The sequence below is a fragment of the Crinia signifera genome, chromosome 1 (assembly GCF_055691185.1).
Source record: "Crinia signifera chromosome 1, ASM5569118v1, whole genome shotgun sequence".
Taxonomy (NCBI): Eukaryota; Metazoa; Chordata; class Amphibia; order Anura; family Myobatrachidae; genus Crinia; species Crinia signifera.
This window is the reverse complement of record NC_139217.1, coordinates 28,701,111-28,711,755: the sequence shown is the minus strand read 5'-3', so window position 1 is coordinate 28,711,755 and position 10,645 is coordinate 28,701,111. Positions and strand designations below refer to the sequence as shown.

The following is a 10,645-nucleotide window of genomic DNA, read 5'->3' as shown; positions in this document are numbered from 1 at the left end:
TGCACAGTCAATGACATGCAGATATATTTGCATAGTACCAGGGGGTTTACACCTGCACCAGGCTGGCACTATGTAAATGAATATACCTCCGTCCTATATACGTGGGTGGTTAATGTTCTCCCATGCCTCTGATGATGTCTACCCCCCACAGATCATGCAGCAGCAGCCGCCCCTTCCCCGGGCCCAGCCCCTGCCCCCTCCCCTATACACAGATGCCCCCTCCTCCTGTATACAGACACCAGGGGAGGGCTGCTCTGTATTATGCTTCTGCTACGTGCAAATACAAACCACAGCCTGCCGCAAATACTCGCTGATCGCTGGGGGAGCCCGGGCAGTAAGGTCCGGAGCCTGGAGCTTGTGTGCGCGCTGCTAGCAGGGATTTACGCTGCAGACATCAGGAGCTGGACCTGGAGACGGGTGAGTCCGGTGCTGTGCGGTGCTCTGTTCCAGCATGTAGTGTCCCTGCAGGAGCGGTGCAGGGATGTGTGGGTGGCCATGTGGAGCCTGGAGGGCATGCATGCTCTATATATAGCACATGTCCTATACATCTATAGGGAAAGATGTGTGGGATATATATATATATATATATATATATATATATATATATATATATCTATCCCTGCCGACCTTCATTGTGCTGCTATAGGGGAAGGTGTATAGGATATGTGCAATATAGGGGTATGTATAGAGAGTAGCACTACAGGCTGGCCCACCTGCATTGTGCAAGCTGCTATAGGGGAAGGTATAGGGTAGCACTACAGGCTGGCCCACCTGCATTGTGCAAGCTGCTATAGGGGAAGGTATAGGGTAGCACTACAGGCTGGCCCACCTGCATTGTGCAAGCTGCTATAGGGGAAGGTATAGGGTAGCACTACAGGCTGACCCACCTGCATTGTGCTGCTGTAGTGCATAGGGTTATTGTTGCTCTGTGTATATTATATTGTATGTGCATAGAGATTGCACATTACACAGCAGCACGGCATGCATCACCCCCCCCCCCCCTGCCAGGCTCTGCGCTGCTGTTATCACCTCACTGTCCTAATGCTCTGCAATGTCTCACTCTCCTGTGTTGCATCTGCTCTGTATATGACATGAGGTATGCTGTTTAATGTCACTTTGGTATGCATTGCTATTTGCTCTGCAACACCCCTCCCCTGCTCTGTGATGCCCCTCCCCATTGCTCTGTGATGTCCCTCCCCTGCTCTGTGATGCCCCTCCCCTGCTCTGTGCATTGCTCTGCGATGCCCCTCCCCTGCTCTGCGACGCCCCTCCCCTGCTCTGTGCATTGCTCTGCGACGCGCCTCCCCTGCTCTGTGCATTGCTCTGCGACGCCCCTCCCCTGCTCTGTGCATGGCTCTGCGACGCGCCTCCCCTGCTCTGTGCATTGCTCTGCGACGCCCCTCCCCTGCTCTGTGCATTGCTCTGCGACGCCCCTCCCCTGCTCTGTGCATTGCTCTGCGACGCCCCTCCCCTGCTCTGCAACACCCCTCACCTGCTCTGCAATACCCCATCCCTGCTCTGTGCAATGCTCTGTAATACCCCTCCCATGCTCTGTGACATGCTCCCTCGCACTGCTGTGTGGTCTGTCTCCTGTCACAGTCCCTGTATGTGTGAGGCTGACTTGCTCCCCTCACATGCACTGCTCTGTAGTATATTGCTCTGGTATAACCCCTCCCCTCACATGCACTGCTGTGTGGTCTGTCTCCTGGCACAGTCCCTGTATATGTATGTGTGTGGCTGACATGCTCCTTCACATGCACTGCTCTGTAGTATATTGCTCTGGTATAACCCCTCCCCTCACATGCACTGCTGTGTGGTCTGTCTCCTGGCACAGTCCCTGTATATGTATGTGTGTGGCTGACATGCTCCTTCACATGCACTGCTCTGTAGTATATTGCTCTGGTATAACCCCTCCCCTCACATGCACTGCTGTGTGGTCTGTCTCCTGGCACAGTCCCTGTATATGTATGTGTGTGGCTGACATGCTCCTTCACATGCACTGCTCTGTAGTATATTGCTCTGGTATAACCCCTCTGTAATGTCCCCTCACTTGCACTGCTGTGTGGTCTGTCTCCTGGCACAGTCCCTGTATGTGTGAGGCTGACTTGCTCCCCTCACATGCACTGCTGTGTGGTCTGTCTCCTGGCGCAGTCCCTGTACATGTATATGTGAGGCTGACATGCTCCTTCACATGCACTGCTCTGTAGTATATTGCTCTGGTATAACCCCTCCCCTCACATGCACTGCTGTGTGGCCTGTCTCCTGGCGCAGTTGCTGTATGTGTGAGGCTGACATGCTCCCTCACATGCACTGCTGTGTGGTCTGTCTCCTGGCGCAGTCCCTGTATGTGTGAGGCTGACTTGCTACCCTCACATGCACTGCTGTGTGGTCTGTCTCCTGGTGCAGTCCCTGTATGTGTGAGGCTGACTTGCTCCCCTCACATGCACTGCTGTGTGGTCTGTCTCCTGGCGCAGTCCTTGTACATGTATGTGTGAGGCTGACATGCTCCTTCACATGCACTGCTCTGTAGTATATTGCTCTGGTATAACCCCTCTGTAATGTCCCCTCACATGCACTGCTGTGTGGCCTGTCTCCTGGCACAGTCCCTGTATGTGTGAGGCTGACATGCTCCCCCTCACATGCACTGCTGTGTGGTCTGTCTCCTGGCGCAGTCCTTGTACATGTATGTGTGAGGCTGACATACCCCCCCCCCCCCTCACATGCATTGCTGTGTGGTCTGTCTCCTGGCACAGTCCCTGTATGTGTGAGGCTGACATGCTCCCCCTCACATGCACTGCTGTGTGGTCTGTCTCCTGGCGCAGTCCTTGTACATGTATGTGTGAGGCTGACATACCCCCCCCCCCCCCCCTCACATGCACTGCTGTGTGGTCTGTCTCCTGGCACAGTCCCTGTATATGTATGTGTGAGGCTGACATGCTCCTTCACATGCACTGCTGTGTGGTCTGTCTCCTGGCGCAGTCCCTGTATGTGTGAGGCTGACATGCTCCCCCTCACATGCACTGCTGTGTGGTCTGTCTCCTGGCGCAGTCTCTGTACATGTACGTGTGAGGCTGCTCCTGTGGAGATTGCTGAAGGTGAATGCAGCAGATTTGCAATTCACAATTCATAGAGCATCAGGGGCGCGAGGGGGGTGTGCTCCCTGCAGATGACCCGGATTGGCAGCCTGTGCTTAGAATGGAGACTAGCTGCACTATATGTGTGTGAGGCAGACATGTCTCTGTTCTCTGGTACACACAGAGTGGGAGAGTTTCCTCTGAGGTACTGGTCCCCCCTGTACAGCAGTGGTATGTGCTGCCCGTAGCCCTGTACTGACCCATCACATACACTTCCCTATCTGCACAGTGCGTTTTCGCAATGTGTCTTTGTGCAATAGAACTGTATCGTCCTGAGGCTCACATGTAGCGGTTCTAGGGTGTCCATGTATGCGGAGGGGTAGATGTTCTGCCTCTGGGGATTTGCATTTGTTTTGTTCTGAGTTTTAATTGCTGTTGTATTTCTGAAACACAAGTGTCAGTGTGTCATTGTTCTGTAACCTCCTTTGCAGTGTGCCACCATCGCTGGCCTTGCTGGTGTGCCGCCATCACTGGCAGCCGGGCACTGACCAGTGGCATACATGTACTGCAGGAATGACAACCAGCGCAGTCTATTACAGCAGCCTGCAATAGTGCGCTCATTACCTATAGATTACAACTGGGCTCTTTAATATGTACAATGTATTTAGGAAAACTGAGATATAGATGCTAAGAAATTCCCTGGCGATCTCCCGTATACCTAATAAATAATTTATAACGAGATTTAATAAGACTTATTTTTGGTTTTGCTTTCTTCTTTCAGAGGAAGACAGGAGAGTAAATATTGGCATCGCATAATGCTCGTTCAGAGCAGAAGTATCAGCCGGAAATTACATTTCTCTCTACAGATTTTCTGATGCAATAGTGTTTCGGAGAGACCGTGACTGTTATCAGAGGGACTTCACTGCTCCCCTCTGCGGCCCGGTGCAGTCTCTGTGTTCTGCATCCTGTAGAAATGCAGATATAGAGGAAGATTTGTCACACCTTGGAGAGAGAGATAAAGTACCTAGCTGTCAGCTCCTAGCTGTCATTTTTCAAACACCGTTCCTAACATGGCAGCTTGGAGCTGGTTGGTTGGTATTTTAGCTCTCTCCATGGTATGGTAAATCTCCCCGTTGTGCACGTACACTTACCTGTAAATAATTACTTTTATTTAAATGCAACTTCAGCGGCGGCACTTGTTGTTAAATCGTCACCAAATGTCACTCCTCGTTCGGCCGCACACCATGGTACGTGTGGCTGTCTGCAGGCATGTACGGGGGAAATGTAGGGAATGTGCAATTTGTCTTGTCCTGTTTGATATCATGGGCCCTAAATTTTTCTGAGGGGGCCAAGTATCCAGTATTGGAGAGAGGCAAAATGGAGACGTTTCCCAAAGCAACCGATCGGCTTACACCATTTATATTGGGCAGTCGTGAAAATGCCATTTAGAAGCTGATTGGGTGACCTGAACTATTCCATTTTCTCTTTCCTAGGCTTTATACAGTCTTACTGTGACTGTGAGAGAGTCCTAGGCTCTCTCACAGTCTTGCCGCTTTCACCTCCGCAACATCTCGCAACATCTCGCGCATCAGACCATTCCTCTCCACTGACGCGACCAAAATTCTCATTCACTCTCTTGTCATCTCCCGCCTTGACTACTGCAACATCCTTCTCTCTGGGCTACCTCTCACCCGCCTCGCACCTCTCCAATCCATTCTTAACGCCGCTGCTAGGCTCATCTTCCTCTCCCGCCGCTCTACCTCCGCCTCCCCTTTCTTTCTATCTCTTCACTGGCTCCCCATTCCTTTCCGAGTTCTCTTTAAACTCCTCACCACCACCTACAAGGCTCTCTCCTCCTCCACCGCTCCTTACCTCTCTTCACTGATCTCTATCCACACTCCCTCCCGTCCTCTTCGCTCCATTGCTGACCGCCGACTGACCTCTCACCTAATCACCTCCTCCCACTCCCGTGTCCAAGACTTCTCTCACGCTGCCCCCCTACACTTGAACAACCTCCCGCCACCCATCAGGCTTTCTGATTCCCTTACCTCCTTCAAGCGCTCCCTCAAAACCCACTTTTTTCGACTAGCCTATCCCTCCTCCTAACCTCTTTTGATCCTCCTATCCTGCCGTTCCCATCCGTTCCTACTTATCCTATTGTTTTTCGTTTGTCCACCCACCTCCTTTTAGTCTGTTATCTCTTATGAGTAGGACCCTCCTTCCTCACATACTCACCCTACCTCTTCCTCTTTACCTCACCTGTGCTCCTGTCCTGTTCTTCCCTTCCTCTACTTCAGCTTCTGTCTCCTCGACAATTTTGACACCTACTTCTGAACTGATGCTGATTTCAGTTCTACCAGCTATACCCCTATTTATACTGTATTTTTCACCACACCCTGTACGTTACCTTGTAATTTGTTTTTTTGTTTGCTATGTACGGCGCTGCGGACACTTTGTGGCGCCTTATAAATAAACGTACTACTACTACTTTATACATGACGGCTTAAGGCCCATAAACACTGGATGATCATTGCCGTCCGTCGCAGGCCATCTCCTGGTATTGGCAGCACCCAAGCTGGTATTGGCACCACCCAAGAGTTTGGTGGCATTGCAGGCAGTGGGGTGTAGAGTGTGGTAAAAGTGAGGGAAGGAAGAGGGCTCTGCTTGTTAGGACTTAGAATCTAGGTGAGGGGCAGGCACAGTGACACAGAAGGGAGGCACAGTGAGTAAAGGTGGCCATACACTAGAACAGGGGCTCTCAAACACGGTCCTCAGTACCCCACACAGTGCACGTTTTCCAGGTAATCCGACAGGTGCACTCGTTACTGACTGACACATTGACTGGAGTTAATTATTACACCTGATTATGTGAGGAGACCCGCACAACGTGCACTGTGTGGGGTCCTGAGGACCGACTTTGAGAACCTGCGAGCTAGAACGATCTCTGGCCTGAGCGCACAATTTCAAGGGGTCGTGCAATCGATTGTGTGCGCATCGTAAAGAATATTGGTACGATGTGCTGTCCCGCGGGTCGAGAGGTCGATCACCAGATCATACGACTTTGCTTGCGGTCGTAAGCAGATCGTACAGGCTTTTAAAGCTCATACGACCGCTCGTTACAGTGTTTTTACGACCTACAATCAGGTCGTCTGCAGGCCGTTCTAGTGTATGGCCAGCTTAAGTTAAAGTTGCCAGAGGGCATTTTCAAGCAGGTAAAGCTTGAATTACAGGTACGTACAGGGCGACTTGAATCAGGGACGTTCCCTTCTGCGATAGTGGCAGGACAGGAGGAGCGCCTCCAGCGTTACCCCGTCCCGTTATCCTGTGGGAACGTTCCCATCTGATCTCCCCCTCTCCCCGCGCAGAAGGAACCACTTAATGCATTTCCCTTCCAAATACAGACAGAGGTTTCCTCTGTCCGGCCTGCAGATCTTCCTTGAGCGCAGAAAGTCATTTCGTGACACGGCGGCAGCTGCCGGCTCCTCCCCTACCCCCCCTTCACCCCAGCGCCAAATTCTTCCTACGTTCTGTATTTCTGGGGGATGCAGCTACCAATTCCCTTCATTACATTGTACGGAGAACCATGAACATCTCTGCTAAGGCTAAATGCCTGTTCTAACAAAAATTGCAGCAGCCAATCAGCCACCAGCTTTTATCTGTTTAGTGCAGGCTACACGATAAAAGTAAGCTTCTCATTGGCTGATATTTCGCACCCGAATGCCTTGTTGGTGAACAGACCCTGCAGGATGTATTGTGAAATGGGTATGGGTTATAGGGTTGGCATGCTGGTGTCAAGCATTGGGTTGACAATGGCTAGGTTGGCAGTCAAAAGAGTGAAATGCCTATGTAGTAAAGCTCCCGACAGGTGCCAATCTGCACCCCACCCATGGTTGTCACCCGCGTCTGGGACCCGCAGCTCGTAGCCGGCATGTTTGTATGTATGACTTAGGGAATGAAGAGGTCAGTGCAATGGCTCGCTGATCGTCGTCACATGATGATGTCCTATTTCTGTCCCCCGTCAGCTGGAATCCCGCAGAAATGAGAATACGATCTGCCCAGCAGGTGCTGCGGCATCTGTTTCCTCTGCCAACAAGGTGCCAGTGCCCAGGATGAAGCTGGAGGTCACGTTTGCCGCATTAATCCTGGTGACAAGTCCCAACAGCTGCGGGGAACCCTCCGGGGTGTGATGACATACGCTGGACGCGTGCATCGGGCAAGCCGAGTGCATGACCAGGCGGCTGGGGGCTATCCCAAATCCCAGATAGCTGCCGTGTTACGGGCTGTTTGCAAAATGACAGTTGGGAGCTAGTTGGCTGGTACTTTATCTCTCTTCTAGCCAGGAGGTTATAGGTAAAATAGAAGTGCCATCTGGGACGCTATTGGCCTTTACAGACTGTAAATCAACATTGACAAAAGGTCGACACATGACGACATTGAGGACATGTTAGAGTTGTCTCGTGTTTTTAGGAATATAAAGGGGGTTGGATACTATGTAAGGCACAGCCTCCTGTGTTCAGTCCATGCCTGCTGTGTCGCCGTCTGCTAAGTACACAGTACGTCGGCCAGTGATCTGTTTATCTGCTGCCGACGCTGGTGGTCTGTGTAGACCTTCCTGTATGTCAGCGTTTCCTAAAGCAGTATATTAGCTATTTACAAAGCAAACACAAGTTGTTGTTTATTGTTCGATACATTGTTGTTGCAGACTTATGTTGTGTTGCTGTGTGTGTAACACGTCTGGGAGCGTTTCCAGCGTGTGTGTGTCTACATGCACACACTGTGACTAACCTGTGGCTGTCCTACACGTCTCTGCTAGACAAGTTCAAAAGGTCTCGTCTACTTTCTCCTAAATTCTGCCATTCTTTGCTGAGAGTTGTAGTCCACCCAGGGGGTAGTCCCCGTGGGGTTTCCCTCCTGCGTTGTCTCCCCGTGAGGCATTACCACATATTTTTGGCTTGTGTTACAGACCGGGATTCCGTGTATCCTTAGCAATTGTTTATATCCTGCAGACACCACACTATACAGTCTGCTTGTAGGGTGACAAATGGTCTCGCTGCTCCCCGATTTTATAGGTATACATTATTATATGTAGGGTTGGACAATGTTGAAATATAGGGGGACATTTACCAAAATGGATTCGTAGAAAAAAGGTGTATTCGTAGGGAGAAATACACCTTTTTTTTTACGAATTTGTATTCGGGATTTACAATCCAAAAAATACAACAATTCGTAGTCCTAAAGATGGAACATTCGTATTTGTAGTTACAAATACGAATGCCCTACACCATCGATAGGATACGACAGAAATCACCATTCAAAAGAATGGTGGTTTCTGATTTACTAAGCAGCCGTACTGACAATACGGCTGCTTAGTGGTGTGAAACACCCACGCAAATACGACAGGAAAATAGAACACCATTTTCCTGTTCTATTTGCGTTTTAGCCTGCACGGATCAGTCAGATCCGTGCAGGCTGCAGTGTAAAAAAATAGAAAAAATAAATAAATTTAAAAAAAAACGGCGTGGGGTCCCCCCCACAGCCGAAACCAGCACCAGGCTGAAGGAGCCGGGGCCGTAATTAAAAATCAGGGAGCCCGACAAATAGGGGTTCCCCGATTTTTAACAACCAGCCCAGGCTCCAGGTCCGGGGCTGGTTCCCAAAATACGGGGGACAAAATGAGTAGGGGTCCCCCGTATTTTAAGAACCAGCCCAGGCACAACCAGCCGGCAGGGTAATGTCACAGCCGGGGGACACTTATAATATAAGGTCCCGCGGCCAAAACATTCTCCCTACCGACCAGTCAGCCTGGCCAGGGGCCCTGGGGGAGTGGGACCCCCCCAATGAAGGGGTCCCCCCCTCCAGGACTTACCTGACCAGGCTGAAGCCTGGTGCTGTCCTCGATGCCCCTGGGCGGTGGGCATCGAGCTGATAAATGTTGTAAAAAATAGATAAACCATTGTTTTTTACTGTGGCACTACAAGTGCCAGCAAAGCCTCCCCAGCAAGCTGGGACTTGGAGAACCACAAGTCCCAGCCTGCTGGGCATTAAAGGGCCCGCTGGCACTTGTAGTTCTACAGTTAAAAAAATAGTGCACAAAACACACTGACACACTTTTAAAATAAAACTTTATTACACACAAAGCCCACACATACTAATACTTACCTATCTTCTTCCCATAGGTCGCCCTGATGTCCTGTGTCGGCGTCTTCTGGTCCTGTGTCGTCTTCTTCCTCCATGTCGACGTCGCTGTCGGCGATGGTGTCCCCGTCCGGATCCGAAGAAATCCATTTGGGAAGCTGTGGAAGGAAACCATACTCACCTGTCCCAGCGCGACGTAGTCCAGGTAAGGGTCTTTGCAAAAAAATAAACCGAAAACCCCGAAACCAAACCGGACACGACGGAGACGCACGGTGTGTTTGTTTACATCGTGCGGCTCCGCCTCCCGAATGCCGCTATTGGCCGCCTTGCGGCCTAGCGGCCAATAGCGGCATTCGGGAGGCGGAGCCGCACGATGTAAACAAACACACCGTGCGTCTCCGTCGTGTCCGGTTTGGTTTCGGGGTTTTCGGTTTATTTTTTTGCAAAGACCCTTACCTGGACTACGTCGCGCTGGGACAGGTGAGTATGGTTTCCTTCCACAGCTTCCCAAATGGATTTCTTCGGATCCGGACGGGGACACCATCGCCGACAGCGACGTCGACATGGAGGAAGAAGACGACACAGGACCAGAAGACGCCGACACAGGACCAGGGCGACCTATGGGAAGAAGATAGGTAAGTATTAGTATGTGTGGGCTTTGTGTGTAATAAAGTTTTATTTTAAAAGTGTGTCAGTGTGTTTTGTGCACTATTTTTTTAACTGTAGAACTACAAGTGCCAGCGGGCCCTTTAATGCCCAGCAGGCTGGGACTTGTGGTTCTCCAAGTCCCAGCTTGCTGGGGAGGCTTGCTGGCACTTGTAGTGCCACAGTAAAAAACAATGGTTTATCTATTTTTTACAACATTTATCAGCTCGATGCCCACCGCCCAGGGGCATCGAGGACAGCACCAGGCTTCAGCCTGGTCAGGTAAGTCCTGGAGGGGGGGGACCCCTTCATTGGGGGGGTCCCCACTCCCCCAGGGCCCCTGGCCAGGCTGACTGGTCGGTAGGGAGAATGTTTTGGCCGCGGGACCTTATATTATGTGTCCCCCGGCTGTGACATTACCCTGCCGGCTGGTTGTGCCTGGGGCTGGTTCTTAAAATACGGGGGACCCCTACTCATTTTGTCCCCCGTATTTTGGGAACCAGCCCCGGACCTGGAGCTGGTTGTTAAAAATCGGGGAACCCCTATTTGTCGGGCTCCCTGATTTTTAATTACCGGCCCCGGCTCCTTCAGCCTGGTGCTGGTTATGGCTGTGGGGGGGACCCCACGCCGTTTTTTTTTTTTATTTATTTATTTTTCTATTTTTTTTACACCTTGCAGCCTGCACGGATCTGACTTGATCCGTGCAGACTGCTAGAAATAATTCGTATTAGCGGCCGTATATACGGCCCGCTAATACGAATCATTACACCATCGGAGGGTTACAAAGCAGA

The 10,645-nt window shown here is 51.0% G+C and overlaps 1 protein-coding gene across 1 annotated transcript in view; it reads left to right on the top strand.

The window, feature by feature from the left end:
* The first annotated feature begins 202 nt into the window (after positions 1 to 202).
* The window catches only part of LOC146074025 (RING finger protein 24), a 60,636-nt gene continuing 50,193 nt past the window's right edge, over positions 203 to 10,645 (top strand). Inside the window, exon 1 of the mRNA XM_083181832.1 lies at positions 203 to 417. The gene's annotated coding sequence lies outside the window, so the exon portion shown is untranslated. The remainder of the gene's footprint in view (positions 418 to 10,645) is intronic.